At 42.9% G+C, this 24,431-nt stretch overlaps 1 pseudogene; it reads right to left on the bottom strand.

Moving 5' to 3' along the window:
• LOC136573551 (centromere-associated protein E-like) overlaps window positions 1-24,431 on the bottom strand; it is a 72,833-nt pseudogene that overhangs the window by 25,634 nt on the left and 22,768 nt on the right.

Below are 24,431 nucleotides of genomic sequence, written 5' to 3'. Positions count from 1 at the left end.
AAGGGGTTAAAAAACAAACAAAAAAAAACAAACAAAAAAAAAAAACACACTTTCCATTTGTGATACGGCCAATCACATCCATTATACAATATTTGAACACACATACGCACACACTTACCTTAAGAGACACCATTTCCAAGGTCAAGCTTTCCTTTGTGGCCCTGAGTTCATCTCGCTCTCCAGTAATCTCATCCATTTGCTGTTGCAGAGTAGTAAGAAGTTGCTCAGTTTCTCGCTTTTCATTTTGCCATGACTCCAGCGTAGACTCAGCTTCCATCACAGTCTTCATCAGATTACTTATCTCCTCTTTCTGACTAATCTGTCCCTGTTCAAGTTCTTCATTCTTCTGAAGGAGTTCCTGATGTACGGTCGCATTCTGAAGCGCCTCTTCTTGTAAGTGGGAAAGTGTAGCCTTCAGCTCATCTCTTTCGCTTGTCATCATGTCAGTGTGTTGCTGTAGACTGAAGAGCTTCTCCTCAAGGTTTAATTTCTCATTCCGCAAGGAGAGGAGCTCTGCTTCCACGTCCTGACAGTTCTCATCTAACATGTGACTACACATGGGTTGGGCCTGCATAGAGTCTTCATTTTCAGGTATCCTTTGCTGATTCGTTTCCATATTCTTAAAATGCAAAAAATAAAATAAATTTGCAACACAAGCTATACCAGTGGGAATGTTGTCTGTCCTTATAGCTCGGGATGGGGTTTCACCTAAAACTTATCTTATGATAAAGCATTGGCATCCATGAGCTACGATTCACTTATTCACAAAGCAAGGAGTTCTGCTTATTTGGACATTTAAAGACATCAAACCCCGAAGAGGTGTTGTAGCAGATAGTGGTCCATTTCTATCCTAACACCCCCTTATTATCCCCATATTAACCCCCCCTCCCCCTCCTATCCACTTGGACACCATCTCCTTTCCCTCAGTAACGCCATTGAACTTGCATAGAAATCTGATGTCACATGCTATTCCTAAGCAACTATTTAAAAGTATAAAACAAAGTTAACCCTTTCCAATCCAATGTGTATCCTGGCACTATCTGCTGGCTAAAGCCAGTACTACATGAGGTGACACGCTGTCTAGGCTCTGACAGCAGAGAGGCTGGTAATATACAGTAAGAGAACCCCGACGGACGTCTTCCAACATCGGAGCTGCACAGCCTTAAATCATAATGTCTTTAGACGTCAGACAGTGGATTGGAAAGGGTTAAATACTTGAAGGTCTGAAGCATGCACTAATGAATAATTACCATAAAAACTTTTAATTTAAAAGTACATCTATTTGAGGTAAAGCCATTCATTTACACACTATTAATAAATAAACCTACAAGCCACATGTACACCTGCCTTTCTATTAGATTACCTCAAATTAAATTGTATAACTATCTACATGGGTTGCACGTGTAATTATACAAAGCCACTTACCTTAAGAGACACCATTTCCAAAGTTAAGCTTTCCTTTGTGGCCCTGAGTTCATCTCGCTCTCCAGTAATCTCATCCATTTGCTGTTGCAGAGTAGTAAGAAGTTGCTCAGTTTCTCGCTTTTCATTTTGCAAGGACTCCAGCGTAGACTCAGCTTCCATCACAGTCTTCATCAGATTACTTATCTCCTCTTTCTGACTAATCTGTCCCTGTTCAAGTTCTTCCGTCTTCTGAAGGAGTTCCTGATGTACATTCGCATTCTGAAGCGCCTCTTCTTGTAAGCGGGAAAGTGTAGCCTTCATCTCATCTCTTTCGCTTGTCATCATGTCAGTGTGTTGCTGTAGACTGAAGAGCTTCTCCTCAAGGTTTAATTTCTCATTCCGCAAGGAGAGGAGCTCTGCTTCCACGTCCTGAAAGTTGCCGTGTAACATATGACTACACATGGGTTGGGCCTGCATAGAGTCTTCATTTTCAGGTATCCTTTGCCGATTCGTTTGCATATTCTTAAAAATTGCAAAAAAAATAAAATAAATTTGCAACACAAGCTATACCAGTGTCCGTACTTTTAGCTCGAGGTGGGGTTCCACCTAAAATTTATCTTATGATAAAGCATTGGCATCCATGAGCTACGATTCACTTATTCACAAAGCAAGGAGTTCTGCTTATTTGGACATTTAAAGACATCAAACCCTGAAGAGGTGTTTTAGCAGATACAGTGGTCCATTTCTATCCTAACATACCCCTTATTATCCCCATATTAACCCCCCCCCCCTCCTATCCACTTGGACACCATCTCCTTTCCTTCAGTAACGCCATTGAACTTGCATAGAAATCTGAGGTCACATGCTATTCCTAAGCAACTATTTAAAAGTATAAAACAAAGTTAACCCTTTCCAATCCAATGTGTATCCTGGCACTATCTGCTGGCTAAAGCCAGTACTGCATGAGGTGACACGCTGTCCAGGCTCTGACAGCAGAGAGGCTGGTAATATACAGTAAGAGAACCCCGACGGACGTCTTCCAACATCGGAGCTGCACAGCCTTAAATCATAATGTCTTTAGACGTCAGACAGTGGATTGGAAAGGGTTAAATACTTGAAGGTCTGAAGCATGCACTAATGAATAATTACCATAGAAACTTTTAATTTAAAAGTACATCTATTTGAGGTAAAGCCATTCATTTACACACTATTAATAAATGAAACTACAAGCCACATGTACACCTGCCTTTCTATTAGATTACCTCAAATTAAATTGTATAACCATCTACATGGGTTGCACGTGTAATTATACAAAGCCACTTACCGTAAGAGACGCCATATCCAAAATTAAGCTTTCCTTTGTGGCCCTGAGTTCATCTCGCTCTCCAGTAATCTCATTCATTTGCTGCTGCAGATTAGTAAGAAGTTGCTCAGTTTCTCGTTTTTCATTTTGCAAGGACTCCAGCGTAGACTCAGCTTCCATCACAGTCTTCATCAGATTACTTATCTCCTCTTTCTGACTAATCTGTCCCTGTTCAAGTTCTTCCGTCTTCTGAAGGAGTTCCTCATGTACATTCGCATTCTGAAGCCCCTCTTCTTGTAAGCGGAAAAGCTGTATGAATGACAGTTGTGTGAATGGCGAATATGACAGCAACTTTTATTGCAGATTTAAAACTGCATCTTACAGCAAAGGTCTCTGGATGAAGCCATTATGAAGATATTCTCACATCTTTATGATGATGACAGGTATTTATGGCATATTCATATTATAAATGATAAACGGACAGATCGCAGAAGTGAAACGGTACTCAGAAAGAAAAGGTCCCATGACCAGCGGTGCATGCAAGAATAGAGCTGGCTGGTGATGAGCACAGCTCAGTCCATTATGGTGTATGGGTGTTACGTAAACAGCTGAGCAAGTGTGAGCCCTTCTAATTCAACGTAAGGCTTCTATATCCATTTCCTAAGGTTATTAACCCATTCAATTTTATAGTTTTTGATTAAAAACCATGTCCAACATTACATGGAACGTTCCATAACACCCCTTAGAGTAGAGCCATGGGTGTAGCTCTCAGGAAACCTGCAGCCACACATTGCAACCGCTGCAGGGGAAATGTAGCATTACACGCTCGCAGTTCCTGCCCAAGCGGGAATCGCTCTTACAATGCAGTTCTCTGCTTTGGTCATGAAAGGGGCCCCAAATTCAGTCCCCCCTCCTTACAATGTCCATATGTCCCAAAAGAAACAGACAGAAGTGGTCTTCATTATACAATGCCTTCAGCTGTTAGCAAAGTATATGTAAAGCAACCTCAAAGATACTTTACCTTCTCAATATTCTTCTCCAGCTGTTCTTTGAGTTGGTCCCTTTCTGATTCAAGCAGCTGTTGTGCCGCCTTCAGATTTTTCAACTCTTCAGTGACAAGTTCCACTCCAAGTTGATTTATCTTCTTCTCATCATCTGCCTCACTGTTGTTCAAATTCATGCTCTCTAGTTCTAAATCATCATTTATGGTAAGGTTGGACTGTACAAGGTCCTTGCAAGAACATTTAATAGTTTTTTGCTCAAGGTAATTTTCAAAGTGGGAAGCCTACGTATTAAGAAAAAAAAAAGTTATAAATATACTTGAGGTTTTGAGCAAATATCTGCACAATAGGATTATGTGGACTTAAGACATTTCTCTATTGCTTCATACATATATAGAAGTCAAGCAAATTTGCAAGTAGATATCTTGAAAATAACACACTGAAAATAATTTTTTTTTTTTTAGAAAGAAGAGTAATAGAGATGAGCGAGTATACTCGCTAAGGCACATTACTCGGTTCCTCCCCGCTCTCCCCCCCCCCCCCTAATCTTTAGAGACGAGCGGGGAGATACTCGGCTAAGGCACTACTCGCTCGAATAATGTGCCTTAGCGAGTATACTCGCTCATCTCTAAAGACTACTCATGAAGTGTATTTTAAAGTGTATTGGAACAATTGAGAAGGGGGGAGGGGGTGGAGGGAGTTGCTAAAGTACACATTTCCTGCTGAAATTCAAATACCTGGTCATTATTTTCTACCTGACTTCCTTGGTCTATTGCGGAGATGCTTTTTTGCTGTGTGTCTTTCAGATGATTCTGCTCTTGCAGGGTTTCCATTTGCTGTTGAAGATCAAGAAGTTGCCTTTGCGCTTCAAGTTTTTCATTTAGTAAGGACTCAAGGCTTGACTGCGTTTCCTTCATATCCTTCGTAAGGCCTTCAATTTGACAGCTTAAAAGGTTCTTTTCCTGCTCAAGTTTTTCTTTGTTTTGAGCAAGTTGTTCATACTCAGCGTTGGTCTCCAGGAACTTGTCTTGTAAGCTGAGAACCTACAAGAGTAGAGAGACCATTTTCTAAACAGTCAGTATATTGCATTCACTGAAAAAGCAGCACACTAAAACAAAAGATATAAAAAGCTACAAAATCTTATTGCAGCAACTAAGTAAAGCTGGTCATATGCAGTTTGCAAGCCCTCGTGGGTGGGGCCCTCTCTCCTTTTGTACCAGTCACTCACTTAGGGCCATTTTACACTGAACGACTATCATTCAGATTCTCGCTGGATGGTGGCAATCTGAACGATCGTTGTCCGTGTAAAGGTCTGGATGATCTGAACAAATGAATTATACCTGAATGATCCGAATGACAAGCAGTCATTTATCTAAGAACGACTTCCCGTTTACGGTGAATTGAAGCAGGACGAAAGAATCGCCGGCTCGCTCAGCCTCCATTCACTGAGCCCTGATCGATCGTGTGGAAGCACAGGAGCCATTATTGCTAGGATGCCTGTCAGGCGCTTCTGCGCCCCACAGTCATTTTGTGTAAAAGGGCCCTTAGCCATTGTTTTTTTTAATGTCCTTGAATCAATGGCATATAAAAAAAAAAAAAAGACTAACCTTTTCTTCAAGTGATGGTATAAAGTCAGTTGCTTCCTTTTCTTTAGAGCTAGTGATGGAATCTTCCATTCTGAGATTATTAACCAAAATGATCTGCTGTTGTAATTCCTCTTGACATCTCTGTAGCTCTTCCTGCATTCTGGAAGACTAAAATTGGGGAAAAAAAGGTGAATGAAAGCAAAAAATATTGCCAGGTGCAAGTACAACCTTAGTTTTACTTTTTGTAGGGAGACCGTTCTAATCATCCAATACATGTAGGCAGGTATGCAGTCAAACTAAGCATTCTGACGCAGCGCTGCAAAAAGAGAGACAGACTAACTGCTAATGTGGTGCCGTCTGACAACACCCCTGAAACGACTAGGGCTGTAGCAATTCAGTGCTTTACAGCTATGAAGGGGCACCGTTATGATACACAGCCTATGAAAGAAGGGAGGGAGAGGTGAGCTTGTGCATGTTCAAGAGAAAGATCAGCTAAAATCAGTGCACGAATGCCCCCGAAGCTAAACCTTGCATGTAGGAAAGCCTGCAAAGCATGTATTAGGCTAAAATGCATGACACAGACACAGACACTTTTCCCCTGCAGGGACTTCACATGGTATGTACTGATTTTTTTCATGCACAAAACAAGATTTTGCTACTTGCTATAAAAATCACATTCATTGTGAGGCACTGCTTAGACCGTGGGTATAGCTACTGCTAATAGGAGGCGGACAATAATAAATGTTTTAGCTCGTCCTACAAGCTATACTCATCCTGCAGGCACCAAGCTAATCAGCTTGCATGCAAGCAGTAGGAACAGCCAAGTAGGATATGAGAGAAAACAAAGTAAATAATATATGTTAAAAACATTTAATACCGCAAGCACAGCCAGAACCATGTGAACTCCAGAAAGAATCCCAACAGGGAGAATAAAAATCATGAAAACTTCAGCATCAAAGTGTGCGGGTGCGGTGTACCCCAATGAACATGATCAGAAATAGTTTTATGGCGAGTACCAAAAATTTTTTTTTTTGCGCCCGTTGCACTGGGGGGACACTACTTAGACCAGGGGACAGTCCATACTTTCTGCTGGGGAAAGGTATATAGTAACCATGCGGTGAGTTGTTGGCCGCATGCAATACTCTTCAAACGAGAGAAGCATCTGCAGATGCATAAGTGTGCACCCGATAGATTTTGGAGAAGTTGTGTAGAGGACCAAATGGCGGCCTCACACTTGAAGCGCAGGAGCACTGTGGCAAGTCGCCCAAACAGTAGCCACTGCAAGTCAAATGAGCAGTAATCCGGAAGGAAGGCTACTGGCCCTTCTAACAGTAAGCCTCTGCTACTGCTGATCTGATTCAGCAAGAAATAACGGCATTGGAAGCCTTCAGGCCATGCTGCGGACCATCAGGGATCACAAACATTCAGATTGTCTGAAGGAAAACGTCCAGGAGAGGCATGTTTTCAAGGCTCGAACCAAATCCAATTTGTGGATAGTGCATGGACTTGAATGGGGGGTTAAGAGCCATAATGAGTGCGATGTCTTTGGTAATGTGGAAGGCTGTAAAAAACAAACAAACAAAAAAAAACTACGGATGGCGAGCTTAGCAGGCATGAGGCATTTAAACAGAATGAACAACGTAGACACCTGACCCTTAAGAGAGCTGAGGCCCAACCCCATGTCCAGACCTTGCTGCAGAAGAGGACAGGAGGAGAGTTAGTGAAAAGCATTGGATGGTAAACCCTGGAAGAGGAGGGCTTCCTAGCCTTCATCATGGTCTGAATGACATGTTCCGCAAACCCACAAGCTCTCAGGACCGCTGCTTTAACAGCCACACCATTAAACAAAGCATGGACAGACTCAGCTGGAAGAGGGGTTCCTGTAAGAGAAGACCTTATCAAAGGGAAAGGTGCCATGGATTGTCAACAAGTTCTGCAAACCTTGCCAGGTGAGACCAGTCTGGAGCGATGAGAATCACAGGGAGGCATTCCATCTTGAGCTTCTTGAGAAGTCAAGGAATGAGACAGAAAATTACAAGAGCAACCATGGCTCGGGCCTGAGGATCCCGAGTCCTGGATACAAAGTTTGGGAGTTTGTGGTTCATTCTGGACGCCATGGGATTGTCCAAAAGAGGAGTCATACGGAAGTCTGTTTGGAGCACTTGGGGATATAACTCCCATTCTCCCAGGTCAACTGTCTTCCTGTTTAAAAAATCAGCTATCCAATTGTCCATGCCTGAAATGTGGACTGCCAAGAGCGCTGGGAGGTGATCTACAGCCTATGAAAGGATTTTCGCTGCCCCTCTGCCATGACTGCTGAGCTGCGGGTCCAGTCTTGAAGATTTATGTCAAATTCTTAGTTTGGACCCAATTGAGGAGACCCATTAGCTAGGGAGCAAAGTGCTGAAGTAACAGAAGAGTTTCCCATAGTTCGAACATTTATCCGAAAAGTCAGTTCCCTTACTGTCCAAGTGTCTTGGACTGTGAGCTTCTGCAGTGTACCCTCCCCCCGCCCAGTCGAGAAGTCTGGCGTTCATGAAGAGTACCTGCCAGCAGAGAGTCTGAAAAAAGCACCCCAGGCTGACTTGTAGAGAGTCCAACCACCAGAGAAGGGAGTGCTGAAGTTGGCGAGTCAGGCGGACCCAACGATCCAGACAGTCCACAGATTTGTCCCACTGAGAGAATGGCCCAGGTATGAAACTGGCTGAACAGTATCGCCTCGATAAAGACTACCATCATGGCACAGAATTCTTATCCAGTGACGGATGGTCACAAGAGTCTGAGATTGCAGGGAGCATACCTGTCCCCCAAGGAGATGTAATTCCTGTAGGACCCAAGTATGTGCTGTGTCAAAGAAAAGACCCAGAAAGTCCAGATTTTGCAACGGTTAAAAAGGGCCTATTACACTCTGGATTGACAAAGTGTGAATCGCGAGCCAAAGAATTGGTCTTTGAAAGACAGCGGAATTCTGAAGCAGTGATTCAGGGGGTTCTTGAACCCCGGAGTCTGAGGTGTGGGTGATCCAGGCTTTCTTTAATAGGGAAAGATAAACTCTGCTCCCCCCCCCCCCCCTCCCAAACCACCACCCCGCATGGTTTGGGTAGGGAGCCACCCTTGATGCGAAGGATTTAGTAGAGGTGGACTTGGAGGACCGTTTCGGGGACGCCAAGGTGGACACTGTTTGGAAGATTAGGGATATAGTGGAGATAAAAGACAATACACAGTATACACCTATTTGGAACAACATGAGAGTTATGGAGCTAGACAAGCTTTACTCATGAAAGAAAATGGGAAGGAGACATAGGCCCCTATTGAAGAGTCACAATGGCAAGAGATGCTTAAAAGGACATCCACTACTGGGGAACATGACCACTTAACTAAGTCTTCTATAAAAGGTTACATGTTTAAAAACTGTCAGGAAGGTTCCATTCTTTGACTAATGCTTCAAACCAAACACCACCTCAAAATTCTGAATGAGCGGGAAAGACCTTTGGAAGATGCTTCAGGCATATAAAAGAAAAGGCTTCCACGGATGAAGGCTAGCAACCAGAGAGAGAGAGCCTAGATGCCTGTTCCTCCTCCAAGTCACAATCAGAGAGATACTAAAAGCTTGCCTTCAGATTGAATTGTCACTGGGAGTGAGATTCGAACACATTGCCGCAGTGATTTGAGAAGATAGCGATGTGGGGGAGCTAGAAGTTTGCCTCGAGCAAGGAGGCCTAGCCCATTTCTGTGACCTACTATAAGAGACATTGAGTGGCAAATTCTTCATCAAACACACTTGACAAATAGTACGCTCCAGCCCGTCTATGAGCGCTTTAGTAAGGTCTGGCACCGCTCAAAAGAGAGCGTGCCCATTTCGGTTTAGCAGTTGATGAGGGCTGGACAGGAGCAAAGTCTATGGATTTGGTACTGCAGCGCGATCAAAATGTGTGGCTCACGCTAGGCCTTGTCTGGAATCGGGTTTGCAGACAGTAGTCCGAGCAACCCGTAAATGGTGTACTGCTAAGGGCACTGCAGGAGGAGCAATCCGGAAAATGAGCTAGCCACCAGGCAGAGCTTACCTGGTTCCTGAACTGCCAGTCGCTAGATGTGCGAGGAGCACGCCCGAGGCACCACTGGTCTCAGCAGGCAGGTGGGCTGTGTCAGAAGAGGTGGGAGCCAATAGGAAGTCCGATACTGGGCACGCTGGAGGAGGATAGAAGGGAAAGCAGAAAGCCCTCCTCCTACCAGAGCAAGCTGTGAGTGGACCACAGCAATATCATGGCTCACGTTACCGAAAGTGCTGCAGCTAAGCTAGGCCAAAGCCTCAATTAGCGACGAAGGCCGTACAAGTGTGAAAAGCAGTGGCATGTGCAGGAAGACATGTGCACGGCTTCCTGTAGCGTGCAACAAGTCCCACTCCAGAAGTGCAGACCAGTGGTGCTGTGTGGGTGAGCTGGCACCCACAGGCCCCACAAGAAATACCAGCGCATGGGTGACAGACCCAGGTTAAACAGTCCCAGCCACCTCCCAAGTGCTGTTGGCAAGCTACACTGCCAAGCCTCCCACTTTCCAGAGTAGAAAAGAAGCACCTTTCCACCGAACAGCTCTGATACTCCAGCAGTGCACACCCCTGTGCTTGCCTGGCTATGGGTAGGAAAGGAGTCCTCCAATAGGTAGTCACTGCAAGTGACGGGTTGACCATGCTGTGCCACCTTGTCTGAGGGTCAGGCTGACAACAGACTAGTTAATTCCAGTCTGTTCGCCTGCTTTGTTGGGTTAAAAGGGAGAGTCCAGTGCCAGCCTTGTACTCCCAAATCCAGAAAGATAAGCATTGAAGACAGGTAACAGAAGTCTGCCTCCTACAAACACTAAGCTAAAACTGATTAGCTTGGTGCCTGCAGGAAAGGTATAGCTAATAGGAGGAGCCAACACTATTTGTTTAGTGTCCATCTACTAGTGGCAGTAGCTATACTCACAGTCTAAGCAATGTTCCCTAAGGCAACAGAGGAGAAAGGTTTCCATAACTTTTAAAGAGATCAGATAGGAGAAACTTGGGGAGGCGGGGAAAGAAACACACACACCAGCTTCTTGACAGGAGAGGCTGTGTCTAACACTACCAATCGTTATAGTTCCTCACCTATATTAAGGTTTCAAATGTTGTTAAGGCCTTGCTTTCAGCTTGTAGAGAGGGACTCATTTCTGGGGCACGGTTATGTTCCAGTTTTGTTCATCGTGACAGACGTTAAAATAGTCTCCCAAATGAACAAAATGGCCACCATCTGCAAACTAAGAATCACATCCTAGAATTTAACCAGTATAGGTTGTTGAGAGAAGAAGAGGGGTTGGAGTTGAAGGAAGAGTGTGGTCTTAGGTTCTACCTCTGCAGCTCCACACCAAACACCCCTGCCCCTTCTTCGCTCTCATCAATCCATCCTAGTTATATTCTAGGGTTGGTTTCTTACAGGCTGCAGATAACAGCCATTATGTTAGTTTTGTAAACTATCCATTTAAGCTTTACGAATTATGACCATCTCCATAAATATTCTTCAGTGAAAAACCACAAATAAGATCCGTGCACTATGGATGGTTCAAGATACAAATGCAGTATCAATTGTGCAATGTACCATACCTTTTGTTCTAGAGATGCAATCTGAGATGTTAGCTCTTCTACCCTCTGTCTCTGCTGCTGAAGGTCATGTAGTGCCTGTCTAAGGTCATCTTGAGTTTCAATAGACTATAAGGGGGAAGAAACAAGAATATTCAGAAACAATTTATAAATTCTGTTGGGGAACTTGCAGCAAAAGAAAACCCACGGATTTCATACTTACCATCTCTACGTTCTCTCTAAGGTCTTCCTTCAGCTGGTCTCTTTCTGACACTAGGCTCTGAAGTGTAGCCTTCAGCTCATCTCTTTCACTTGTCATCATATCAATGTGTTGCTGTAGACTGAAAAGCTTCTCCTCAAGGTTTAATTTCTCATTCCGCAAGGAGAGGAGCTCTGCTTCCACGTCCTGCAAGTTATCAAACACATCATTCCACATGAGTTGGGTTTGCATAGGCTCTTCATTCTCAAGTATCCATGTTCAACAGCAAAATGGTTATTTCAGTAACAAGCTATATACACAGTCGGAATGTTGCCCGTCTTTATAACTCAGGGAGGTATTCCACCTTCAATTTAATTTGAAGATCAACAATAGTTGGAATCCATGAGCTAGGACTCATGGTGGTTCAGAAAGCAAGAAGCGGTGCTGCTTGTTTTTTTTTTTTTTAGTTTTAGATTCTTAAAAAATCCAAAGTGTTTCAGCAAATGACAGTGACCCATTTGTATACAAACACCCACTTATCTCCATAATAAATATGCCATGCATTCTGACAGTTTCCTTTCCCTCACAGTAAGCGACACCATTGAACCTACATAGGAATCCGATGTCACATGGCATTTCTAAGCAACCATTTAAAAAACACCACATTACTTGGGGGTCTGGAGCACGAACTAATGAATCAATTATAGGAAGACGAACATTTCCTTAAAAAAATTAAAAAAAATTCCATTTGTGATACGGCCATTTACATCCATTATACAATATTTGAACACACTTACTTTAAGAGACGCCATTTCCAAGGTCAAGCTTTCCTTTGTGGCCCTGAGTTCATCTCGCTCTCCAGTAATCTCATCCATTTGCTGCTGCAGAGTAGTAAGAAGTTGCTCAGTTTCTCGCTTTTCATTTTGCCATGACTCCAGCGTAGACTCAGCTTCCATCACAGTCTTCATTAGATTACTTATCTCCTCTTTCTGACTAATCTGTCCCTGTTCAAGTTCTTCCGTCTTCTGAAGGAGTTCCTCATGTACAGTCGCATTCTGAAGCGCCTCTTCTTGTAAGCGGAAAAGCTGTATGAATGACAGTTGTGTCGTAATTATAATGACAGCAACTCTTTATTGCGGATTGAAAAAAGAAGTCTGACTGCAAGGGGTTCCACATGAAGCCATTCTAAAGATATTCTCACATCTTTATGCTGAGGCAAAGCATTTATTGCATATTCATAAGTAGAGATGAGCGAGCGTACTCGCCAAGGCAAACTACGAGCGAGTAGTGTCTTATGCGAGTACCTGCCCGATCGTCTCTAAAGATTCGAGTGCTGGCCGGGGGGTGGTGAGCAGCTCGAGTAGTTTGCCTTAGCGAGTACGCTCGCTCATCTCTATTCATAAGACATGCTATAACAAATTCTCGGGATCAGTGAACGTCTCAGCGGCGAGACCACCACGATCAGACTTATCACCTATCCTATGGATAGGCGATGGCCATCTTGGTAAATCCCTTTAATAACTTGTAAATTCTGTTCTAGTTTCTTATCTGAACGCACCCAACATTACATTAGACAACCTCCGCCAGAGTGGAGCCATGCGTGCAACTCCCGGCAAACTAATTCTGCAGTGGGAAGCTGCAGCCAGACGGACATTTCAGCCACTGTAAAGGGAATGTGCCATTACACGGCAGCTGTTCCCGCCCAAGGAGGAGTCATTCTTACAGAGCAGCGTTCATTTCTGGCTCATGAGAAGGAGTCCTAAATTGTGTCATTTCCCCCTTGCATCATCTGTAGGTCCTTAAAAGGGGAGTATAGACAGGAGTTGTCCTCAATATAAACCCCTTTGCACGTGCACCTTTATGGTTTAAACAGCTAAAGCTAAAAAGGTACCTTTTTAACACTGTTCATCCACAAAATAAAATATAAACCATAAGTTGTAAAAGTCACCTGATCTTTAAGGTTTTCTATTTCACCAGGTAAAGATTTGTATTCCAACAAGCTGGCAATTTCCTGCTCCATGGTTTTCTTTTCCTCCAAAAGTTCGTTCAACTGCTTTGAATAATCTGCAACCTTCTTATCAAGCTCAACATGAGATAGGAGTTCTGCAAACAATACAAAGAAGGACTAGTACATCCAATTCTGGAACATTATGAGAAAGGATGTCTTGTGGCAGAGAAGATTGCACTCAGCACCCCAACATTCTTTCGGGAGATTAAAAGGCTCATTTACATGTGCAGATAGGAGCATTAGTCATCATCAATAAGGGATCAATTGTGGATTATAGATTTGCACTTACAATCAAATATTTAACCCTGATGTAACCCTGTAAGGACATGGCCTAGTTTGGTGCTTAACACATACTTAACCTTTACAGAACAAGCAGACGTATCGTGATGATGGTGAAATCCTTATAAAACTTGTATCCTGCAGTTATCAACTGTTTTCCTCTCTGCAAATTCCATCTTCATTTCTCAGTTTTCCTTGAGCTCGTGGGTGGAGACTAGCTGCTATGTTGCCTCTCATAGGTTGCCCACAGAAGAGAAGATCATGTTCTTCATTCAGCTCTCATATACAAAGAAGCAGCAGCAGCCATAGAAGACATTGCTGAGAAGTACTGAGCAGTGTAGCTGTGAATTCGGAAGCTGCCATACATAACAGCATAGCTAATTCTCACTTGGGTCTTCCTCCCTTCTTTATAGGCTTCTACGGACTGCAGGTAATCTGACATGTCAGTGTGCTGTTATTCGGTCTCGTCTACCAAGATAGATTTTATCAGTTTCAAAGTGAACAGAGAAGCAGCAGCAGCAAAAAAAAAAAAAAAAAAAATCTTTTACTAACATGCGTCGTGTCATTTCAGAGCAAAGAATCTCAGCTTTAGGGTAGATTCAGACGACCATATATCGGCTCGATTTTAACGCAGAGCCGATATACGGTGTCCTCATCTGCAGGAGGGGGGAATGGAAGAGCCAGGAGCAGGAACTGAGCTCCCGCCCCCTCTCTGCCTCCTCTCCGGCCCTCTGCACTATTTGCAATGAAAGGAGGCATGATGGGGGCGGGGCTAGGTTCCGAGAATTAGCCCCGCCTCTCCCGATTGCAAATAGTGCAGAGGGGCGGAGAGGAAGCAGAGGGGGGCGGGAGCTCAGAGCACTGCTCCTGACTCTTCCAGGCTCCCCACCCCCTGCAGAGAGAGACACCGTATATCGGCTGGGCGTGAAAACCGAGCCGATATACGTTCGTCTGAATCCAGCCTTAAAATACGTCCAAAAGCATGTCAATAGCTCTGAGAACGGGACCTAAAGCCTTCTGAAGTAAAACAAGATCCGTTTGCCCCAAACCAGTAATTTTATCTTGCAGAACTGAGCTTGTCCTAAACTGTTGGGGTGGGCATTAAGGGAATCTTTGTCTTTTTCATTCTTTGACCATTTCCACCAAGAAATTACAAAGCAAGCGCCTTTAGTACAGACAAGAATATTCTCTAACACTTTTATGAATGAATTTAAATATGTTGATGGCGTTTTATACTTTTTTTTTTTTTTTTTAAATAAACAAAACCATTTCACGTGTTCTACCCATTCTTTTTTCCAAATGGGTCTCATGGGAAGGCTGAATTTATCTGCAGAGCCCCACCACTATATCCAAGTCGACACGACTAGCAAACGAATCAAGTGTTAAAACCGCATTGTCATTAATCTAAAAAGCCATATGTACCCCAAAATGGTACCAATACAAACTACAACTCTTAGTATAGTATAGTCCTAATCGTACCAACACACAGAAAAAATATCATCATGTCATGTATGCTGCCTAATTAACACTGTTAAAAAACTGTGGCATGATTGATGCATTTTCTCCCTGCTCTCAAAAAATAAAAGTTTTACAATATATTGTGTACCTAAAAACTGTACCAATAAAAAGAAAAACAAACAACCCTGTTTGACATACAAAAAACAAGCTGCCATATGACTGTCGACGGAAAAAAATAAAAAAATGTTACAGCTTTTGAAAAAGAGATGAAAGTCCCAAAAAGAAAAATCTGTGTCCTTACGGCCAAAATAGACCATGTCCTTAAAGGGGTTGTCCAGCGGCAGCAAGTGGGTCTATACACTTCTGTATGGCCATATTAATGCACTTTGTAATGTACATTGTGCATTAATTATGAGCCATACAGAAGTTATCAAAAGTTTTATACTTACCTGCTCCGTTGCTGGCGTCCTCGTCTCCATGGTGCCGACTAATTTTCGGCCTCCGATGGCTAAATTAGTCGCGCTTGCGCAGTCCGGGTCTTCTGCCGTCTTCAATGGGGCCGCTCGTGCAGAATGCCGGCTCCGTGTAGCTCCGCCCCGTCACGTGCCGATTCCAGCCAATCAGGAGGCTGGAATCGGCAATGGACCGCACAGAAGCCCTGCGGTCCACAGAGAGACAGGATCCCGGCGGCCATCTTCAGCAGGTGAGTATGAAGACGCCGGACCGCCGGGATTCGGGTAAGTACTACCCGGTGTGTTTTTTTAACCCCTGCATCGGGGGTTGTCTCGCGCCGAACGGGGGGGGGGGGGGGGGGGGGGGTGTTAAAAAAAAAAAAACCAGTTTCGGCGCGGGACAACCCCTTTAAGCAGTTAATACATGAATTAGTATACTCATTCACTACATGAATGCTTTAATGTTAATAAGCTTCACATTATTAGTGGTCAAGAAAACCACTACTAATTTGAAGCTTATTACAGTATATATTATATTATAACACACACACACACACACACACACACACCAATGTCTTCAAATTAAGTGATCCCGATAATGGCATTCAGCAGAAGTGAAATTAAAGACACGTGGCTGCTCTCTTCCAAAAACAGCGCCATGCCTGCCCATGGTTCGTGTGTGGTACTGCAGCTCACTTACATTCACTTGACCAAGTTGCAACACCGCACACAAACAAGTGGCGCAGTTTCTAGGAGTAAGCAGTCACGAGTTTCTAGTTTCACAGTCCCTTAAATGTCCCATATTCTGTTCATCAGAACAGTGCCCATAAATCGGTTTTACATACATTTTCAAAATAAACCTCATCAATTAAATGGAAGGGTATGTAAATGAGATGCATATATGATATACGAGTTGACCAACCTTTGGGGACTTTCCCAGCCAGGAGGCCGTTGAGCTTATTGAGCTCATTAAAGGCATACTGCAGTTCCTTCTGTAAGTCAGCCTGCATCCTTTTAGCGTTAGACTTCTCACTCTCCAGTTGCTTTTCATAACCCGAGGCGTCTTTCTCCCGTTTTTCACAGTGGATTACGAGCTCATCCTACGCAAAACACATGTACTCAGAAATACCGTTTGTTCAAGGTGTTTGTGGGCGAGAGTCTACAGGACATATCCAGTAAAAGCATCATTTTTCATTCATTGGAGTCTATCTGCATGCATCAAGTTGAAGGCAACCAGGTTTTAATTCAATAATGGTCATTACTTTCACAACAAAAACATTAGGAAACTTCTGTTTTCTACACCATTTCTCTGATAATGCCATTAGTGTAAGCATGATGAACAATGCCGCATACTGAAAGATTGATATACTGGATGCTCTGCAGAATTCTGTAATAAATGGTCCATAAATGGAATGTCAGACTTTACATGTCAGTTTTGGATGAAACATCCTTATCCATAAGTCATTAGTTATGACTAAGGAGTAGAGATGAGCGAGCATACTCTCTAAGGGCAATTACTCGAGCGAGCATTGTCCTTAGTGAGTACCTGCCCGCTCTGAAGAAAAGATTCGGGTGCCGGCGGGGGGCGGGGAGATCTCTGAGATACAAGTAGTATACTGGGGTATGGCATGACCTTACAAACACCACAGAAAAAGGATATATCAGTTAAAAAGAACCCGCAAGAGGACAAAAACCCTTGATGTTGGGTTGCAGGCTTCTATATTTGGATGAAAATTTTAAACTAATAACTCATTTATCAGTATATGTTATTTCTGCAGCAAGCAGCCTGGCTTTACATGCAGGAGAGCCCAGTGTGGCAATGCCAGTGTGGTTCACTTCTGAGGTGCAGGGCAAGCCGCCAGATTGAATCGTATGTGGCGTCAATAGATTGAAAGTCTGCATGGTGTGCTACACGCATAAGTTGGTCTGGTACCCTTTGCATGCCTTATCTATGTGTAGGTATAATCCTAACCCGCTCCCCTGTTCAGCAGTATTTTGAACCTATGCCATGCTCCTCCGTATTGCAAAGTGGCTGTCTGCATGCTGAGGGATGTGGGGTCTAGATCCACCCTTGTATTTTTTTTTTAAGGATATACCAGTAAGTATGGCCATATGGCATGACCTTATTAAACAAGAGTATGCTGCAAGTCAAGTAGTAAGCAAACTTTTCCTTATTTGAACCATCTGATATCTTCGTTTTAACCCCTTCCCACCACAGACCTTTTCAGACCTTCTCATTGAAATCAATGCGAGCCATGCCTGCAGTTACAAGCGCCGGCCACTACACAGAGGTCGGTGCAGAGACTTCCGCTCCGACCTCTGTATTTGCGGCGCTGACCGCATGCGCCCGCTCAGCTGATCGGTCGGGGTCCTGAGCAACAGACCCCAGCCGATCAACTATTCATTACCCATCTTGAGGATAGGTCATCAGTAATATTCTCCCTGGAAAACCCCTTTAAATATGGCTGTTCCTAAAGACGTTTTTTTTCCCCTTCAAGAATCTTTTCTTTTTTTTAGCCACAGACTTAATTTTAAAACGGAAAGGTCTCATTTTATTTCTTCTAAAGCTTCATTTGTTGCGTTTAGCATGTCATTCCACCATTTGCGCAGCCATCCATATAAAAGCTCTGCCCTTACCATCTTCTCTTTCAGCTCCAGATTCTCACTCCTCAGGAAGGCGGCTTCTCTCTGAGCATCACGAGTCACTGCTTCGGCATCACTAAGAGACTGCTTCAGCTGGAGCACTTCATCACACAGCTTGTCACAGTCCTCCTGCAAACCACAACCATTATGTACATAGATGCCTACACAAGACCTCGTGTTTTATGGCGGCAAGTATAAAACTCCATACCATGGATGCCAAGAGATCCATAGATCTCACTTTCTTCTGGAGCATTTCATTTTCTCTCTTCAATTGGGCCATTATTTGTTCTTGTTCTTTCAGAACTTTAGATTTGGTGTCCAATTCATTCTGAAAACATTAAAACAAAAGTCATATTTTCACGACAGCATTTTTTGTGGTACCTTTATAATTGTTTTGTGAATTGAGTGGGCAAGATTGAGGGGGAGAAAATCAGGTATTTGTACTTGCAGTAGTATCTGTTCCACAATTAAATTAATGAGGAAAAAAAAAACAAAAACAAACAACAAAAAAAAACCACGCCACCACATTACTCTATTGGCCTTAGCTACGGTTTTGCCATTTTTCATGATTGTGTTTAAGCTTTTGAGCTAACTTTTGCCTCCTTAGCCACTCGTCCTACTGCCATTCCTGAACAGTAGCTCACTCCCTGCAAGCAGCTACAGCAATATTTTGCCTAGCGTCCACTGCCTAGTGGCAGAAGCCTACACACCATTTGTTACCGTGGCCCCAGATGAACTTTATGAGGAAAGGATTTACATTAAGTGCCAAAATTCTCTCTTTAGCTTGTTTACACAGTAGCCACTGGAAGACCCAAAACAGTACCCGAGGTGGGCAAAGAAAGGACAGCAGTACCAAAAGCACGGTCTACCAGATCGAACAGAAGGTCTCCACCTCTGATGACCATAACAGGCAGGGGCCTGGAGCCAGAGGAGAAGGCTTGGTTATGCATCAGCATTATGGTTTTCACATTTCATGCCCTGTTACGACCGCAGGAGAACAAGCCCTGCCCAAATAGTACCCTCCCTTTAATGCTTTGGCAAGCCAGGCAGCACATGCACAATAGCATCACACACCTACCTCAGGGAGAAGGTTCATCTGCACTCAGGTGTTTTCAGAGGTGGAATCTGCAACGTACTCAGGTGTGAACATACCCCAATTAGGCATTTACTGTATAAAACCTCTCTTACTAGATTTAGTGCCCTTCTCATATTGCACAACAGAACATTACTGAACTCCAAAAGTGATTTTTGGTGCAGATCTGACTGCTTTTTGCTTGAAGCATATGCCTGCTACTTTACTGTATAGTTAAAAGGTCAATCTAAATTTGCCTAAAACATGGCTTTTTGGCAGGTATGTGAATAGGAGATGTGTGCAGAAAGACATTCCGCAGTATCAGTATAGATTTCATTGACAGTAATGAGATGCGGAGTTGGTGCAGATTCTGAAGCAAGATTCAATGAGCATTCCCTTCCTGTTCTGACCACTTATGGTTTGATTACCTAGCTGTATTTTGGATCACCACTGTTTCTGCAAGACCATGGATAAGATCTGAGTAATCCCACAGAAAATCCCAGAATATTGTAATGTAATACTGTATGTCCATATCGGTGAACTGTGGGTGTTCCCGCAGCATTTTACCAGCGTTTGTAAATATGTGGTTTGCCGGCAGAGATCACGTATGCACTGTATTGCATTCGCTGCCTATACAATGGCATGTAGCTCGCGCTGCGTGGTACACCGAGAAAGAGCATGCTGCGATCCATTTCTTATGCGAATCTACACGCACATGTATCAGTGAAAGTCCATTGACCTTCAATGACTCCATCCACCGCGTATTACACGCAATACGCGGTGAACAAACACCTGTGGACATGAGCCCTTAAAAATCATTTTCCTTATGGTGCAGAAAAGCTGGGAATCAGTGGCATTCTGGCTTTAATTGCCGATTCTAGGAAACCTCACCTCCAGTTCTTGATTGATCACCTCTGCATTCTGCATTAGCTTCTTTATATTGGAAATTTCTTGGATTAGTTGTGCCTGGAAAGCAATTAGCAATATGGCAGGAAGCATTAGCGAGCACTTTGTTGATTAGACAGCCATCACCCCAAGAAAGTTAAAAAAAAAAAAAAAAATCACACAAGCTTCATTTAGAAGAGAGGAAGGGTAGTTCCACACGGGCGATCATGATTTTGCCACAAGAAAACGATGGCAAAGTCACGTCTTTGTGCTTGAGCATCAGCAATGCTTTTTCTTGTAATGAGCATTTTTTTTCATCACAAGGGTCAATAGGACTTTCTAATGAAAAAAAAAAAATAAAAAAAAAATATTCGCATCACACGTTTGTTGCGTTGCGATAAAAAGAAGGCTCCATAGGGTAACATGGGACAGAGGAAAATAAATAACAATCACACATTACAGAAAGAGCAGGCCGCGATTTATTTGTTCTCTCAACATCGCATCAGTGAAAACATCGGTAATGGGAAGGAAACCATTGAAAAGCATGGGTTCCTTAATCTGCTTTTCTACCGACTCTCACAACAGAAAAAAATAGCGTGATCTTCTCACCCGTGTGAAACCACCCTCAGGGAGATTAAAACGGCATCCCATGAATTCAGCCACCAGTCTAACACTATCCACTTGCTTCATGATGAGAGAAAAAAAAAAAGCCAATTTTGTTATTAGAGCTAAAACGAGATTTAGTTGTAGACACTTAAATACACAGTTCTAGGCAGTTTGGGTGTCTTACTTCTGTATTAGACAGGATTGTGTTTGACAATCTCGTTAAGTATATTTAAAAATAAAGACTGCAAGTATGGGAAAAGTGGGCATGTTTTTTTTTATTTTTTTCTATCACGTCTTTTTTCATGGCCCATTGAATTTGACATGCCTGGATTAGTGGGCTTCTGAATGCTGGGACCCACTGATGCTAAAGACAAAGACGTAGTGTCTGAAATCTGAGAAGTAGCTGTGTGCCAATAGTCAAGTACTGTAGTGTCATTGGGAGATGAACAAAACCAAACCAACCATAATTACAGAAGCACATTATGGATGGGGTGTCTAATAGTACCGGCGATAGGTCAGGCAGACGATCAGGTGACTAATAGAGATGAGCGAGTATACTCACTAAGGCACATTACTCGAGCGAATAGTGCCTTAGCCGAGTATCTCCCCGCTCGTCTCTAAAGAATTGGGGGCTGGCGGGGGAGAGCGGGGAGATCTCACTCTCCCTCCCCCTCACAACTTACCTGTCACCCGCGCCGGCCCCCGAATCTTTAGAGACGAGCGGGGAGATACTCGGCTAAGGCACTACTCGCTCATCTCTAGTGACTAATAAGTTAAAATGTCATTATGACAAGCTTGAGAATTTTAACAAGGTTCCATAAAAGGATTATTTTTAAAAAGGTACTGCTGTTTCCCTGAAAATAAGACAGTGTCTTATATTAATTTTTGTTCAAAAAGGTTTAACTTTTTTACATGTATAGCTGCCTGGACACTATTTAAATTGACTTTTTTAATTAACTGTTAGCAAGGCTTAATTTTGGAGTAGGGATTATATTTCAAGCATCCTCAAAAATGCTGAAAAATCATTTTGCATCCTCAAAAATTCTGGAAAATCATGCTGTGTCTTATTTTCAGGGGATGTCTTATTTTCAGGGAACAGGGTATCAGATCTGCATCTTTGTGTTCATCCGTGATACGCAGGGCCTTCATATAGTCCACCTACATGTGTCATACTCACACTGGTGATAACAAACATAGCACCTACATCTAATTGAAGTATTACAGTATGTCGAAAAGTTACAGAACTTGTCTGTGCCGAGCAGAACTAGTGCGACAATCACATTACTTTAAGGTGGCACAATAAAAGTAATTTCTAATAGTAGGTTACTGTTTGATATCTACATCCGGTTGACGAACATCTGTAAACAAATGAATCACTCATACATATACTTGATAATACTATCGATTAGGTCTTTGGATGTGGCCAGGACAAGCAGAATGAAAGACGCCCCCTTCTTACTCTCCTGTCTGCGTCCAAGGAACCGCACGATACACATAAGAACTAAGGGTAATATTACAAAGCGATTTAGATCATGCCTAATAGGTGGGAATGTAATCCCAAGACCCATAAAATTAGACTGCGCCAATGTTTCACACTTCATTGTGCTCTTAGAATTAGTTGGCCTCACCTCATGCTCTTCTCGAGTTTCTTTCTCCAGCATTTCAAATTCATTAGTCTCCTGTTTCTCCTGAAGACGTTTTTCCAGATCAGCCATCTCTCTTTTCAGGCTTTCATTCTCATTTACTAGATGATCAAAGTTATTCTGCATATCAGCCAACTCCTCATGAGCGTTTAGCTAGAAAATGGTGACAAGATTACATTTAGAATAGTATTACATGAAGCAAATTTTATTTATTTTTTAATAGAAAATTCAAGAATAAAAAAGGTAAATGGGAATAATAGAAGTTAGAAAATTTGGAATGCTCATTACTCCAAGACCTCTTTCACATGGGGGCCTATGTGTGCAAAAATCACGCGTGAAAAAAAAAAAAAAAAAAAAAAACATTTGTGGCTATTAGAACTAATGGTTTCCTATGGGAACGTTTAGCTGTATAGGGGGTGGCGTGAGGGTACGGTTAAGAGGATATGATTTTATCATATGTTTATATACATCTGTGGAGCTGCGCATTTGGCTTTTTTTTTTTTTTTTATTTATTTTTTAAACTACTGACATCTGAAAGATAAAAATAACTGATTTTTACATGGCACACACAAAAGACTAAACAACTACTTACCTTCTCTGCCATTAGGGCGTCACATATCTGAAGACTTTCCATTAAGTAGGTTTGGTCATTCTGCAAATAAATCATTTACAGTTGTTACAGATGAAAGCCTCCTTTCCACTAGAATCCACAGGCTCCCTAACAGCCATATACTTTGTAACACCACAATACCACTCAAACAATAAGGCCAAGCATCACCAGGTTAGCAATAGATGTCAAATCCAACTTTAAACAAAACGCATAAAGGGCGATTTCTGGTCCACATCTATATACAACCCATCTCCAGGATAGTCATAAATAGCCAAATCAGCAGGGGTTTGCCACCCTGGATGCCCACTGATCAACCAAAGTGAAGTAGCGACAGGCTGGCTCGGACTTTTGACCATTCTGCAGCGGCCCAGTATGATAGCGCAGCTTTCTCCCACTGAAGTGAATGAAAAAGAGCTGCACTACTCTAGAAACCTAGAAAATGACCACATGGCCCATCAGTTAGGCCTCATGTCCACTAGCAAAATTGAATTGCGGATTCCACTGCGGAATCCGCATTCAATTTTGCCCATAGGGAATCATTGGCCATCCGCAGTCAATTTAATTGAATTTTGCACCTGCGGATAACATTTTAATAGATTTGCGTTTTTTTCCGTGCAGGAGGAAAAACGTGGCATGCTCCATTTTACCGCGGATTCCACGCGGATCGGCCACATTGCTAGCAATGGGTGCGGATATCCACATGAAAAAAAAAAAAAAAACATTTAAAGCAAATCCGCGCGGAATCTGCTGTGGAAATCTGCAGCAGATTCTGGGCGGATTGTATTTTTCTAGTGGATATGAGGCCTTCAAGTTCCCAGTATCCAAAAACCATGTTTCAGAGCGCCTGCAACTAGCGTTAATACCAGGCCCAATCATTTTCTTCTGACAACACAACTAAAGTAGCCATTCAAGTGGTCAGTGACAGCCTTATCTCCGTTTATCGTTAACCACATTTTTAATTTTTGCAATCGCACAGTTTTTCTTGTCACTAAAACACCCAAATACAACTTTATTCCCCTCCTTAGGGTTTGGCCATTTCTTCCTCATTTGGTGCTTTAGCAGCATTACTGTTTAACCTAATTTCATACATCCGTCAGCTGCATCTTGTAGACAGATGTCTTTTCTTTGACTAGATTACCAACTCCTCTAATGAACCGTAGCAATTTTTTTTCCTTTGATGTTTGCATTAAAAGGGGTTCTGACAATAGAAAACAAGAATTCTATACTTGTTTATTCCTCCCCCATCAGTCTTCTTACCAGATCTTCTCCCTGCCAGGTTATTGTAGAGACTGCGCATGTTTGCTCTGCAACAGTATATGAGCTCTGCGCGGAGAGCCAGCACGCATGCGCAGTCTCAGCAATAGATAGAAAGGAATGCCTAGGCAATGAAAGTTACGTCACTAGTGATGTAACCTACACTGACCTGCCGGAAGAAGAATACCAGGAATGGACACTCCATAATAAGCGCATCTGGCTGGCTTGCGGTGAGGTAACCCGAGGGACCGAATAAGATCAGCCAGGAGAAAATGCTGTAAGACGACTGCCTGGGGAGGAATAGGGGAATAGGCAAGTATTTTTTTTTTTTTTAAATGACAGAACCCCTTTAAAATTTAGTTACTTTGAAGATGGCTTCACCAGGCTGCTGCAGAAAATGTAGAGTTTTGAGCCTTTTGGCCAGCTGCTCTTTCGTGG

Source organism: Eleutherodactylus coqui, chromosome 7 (assembly GCF_035609145.1).
Source record: "Eleutherodactylus coqui strain aEleCoq1 chromosome 7, aEleCoq1.hap1, whole genome shotgun sequence".
NCBI classification, from domain to species: domain Eukaryota; kingdom Metazoa; phylum Chordata; class Amphibia; order Anura; family Eleutherodactylidae; genus Eleutherodactylus; species Eleutherodactylus coqui.
This window is presented reverse-complemented; position numbering and strand designations above follow the sequence as displayed.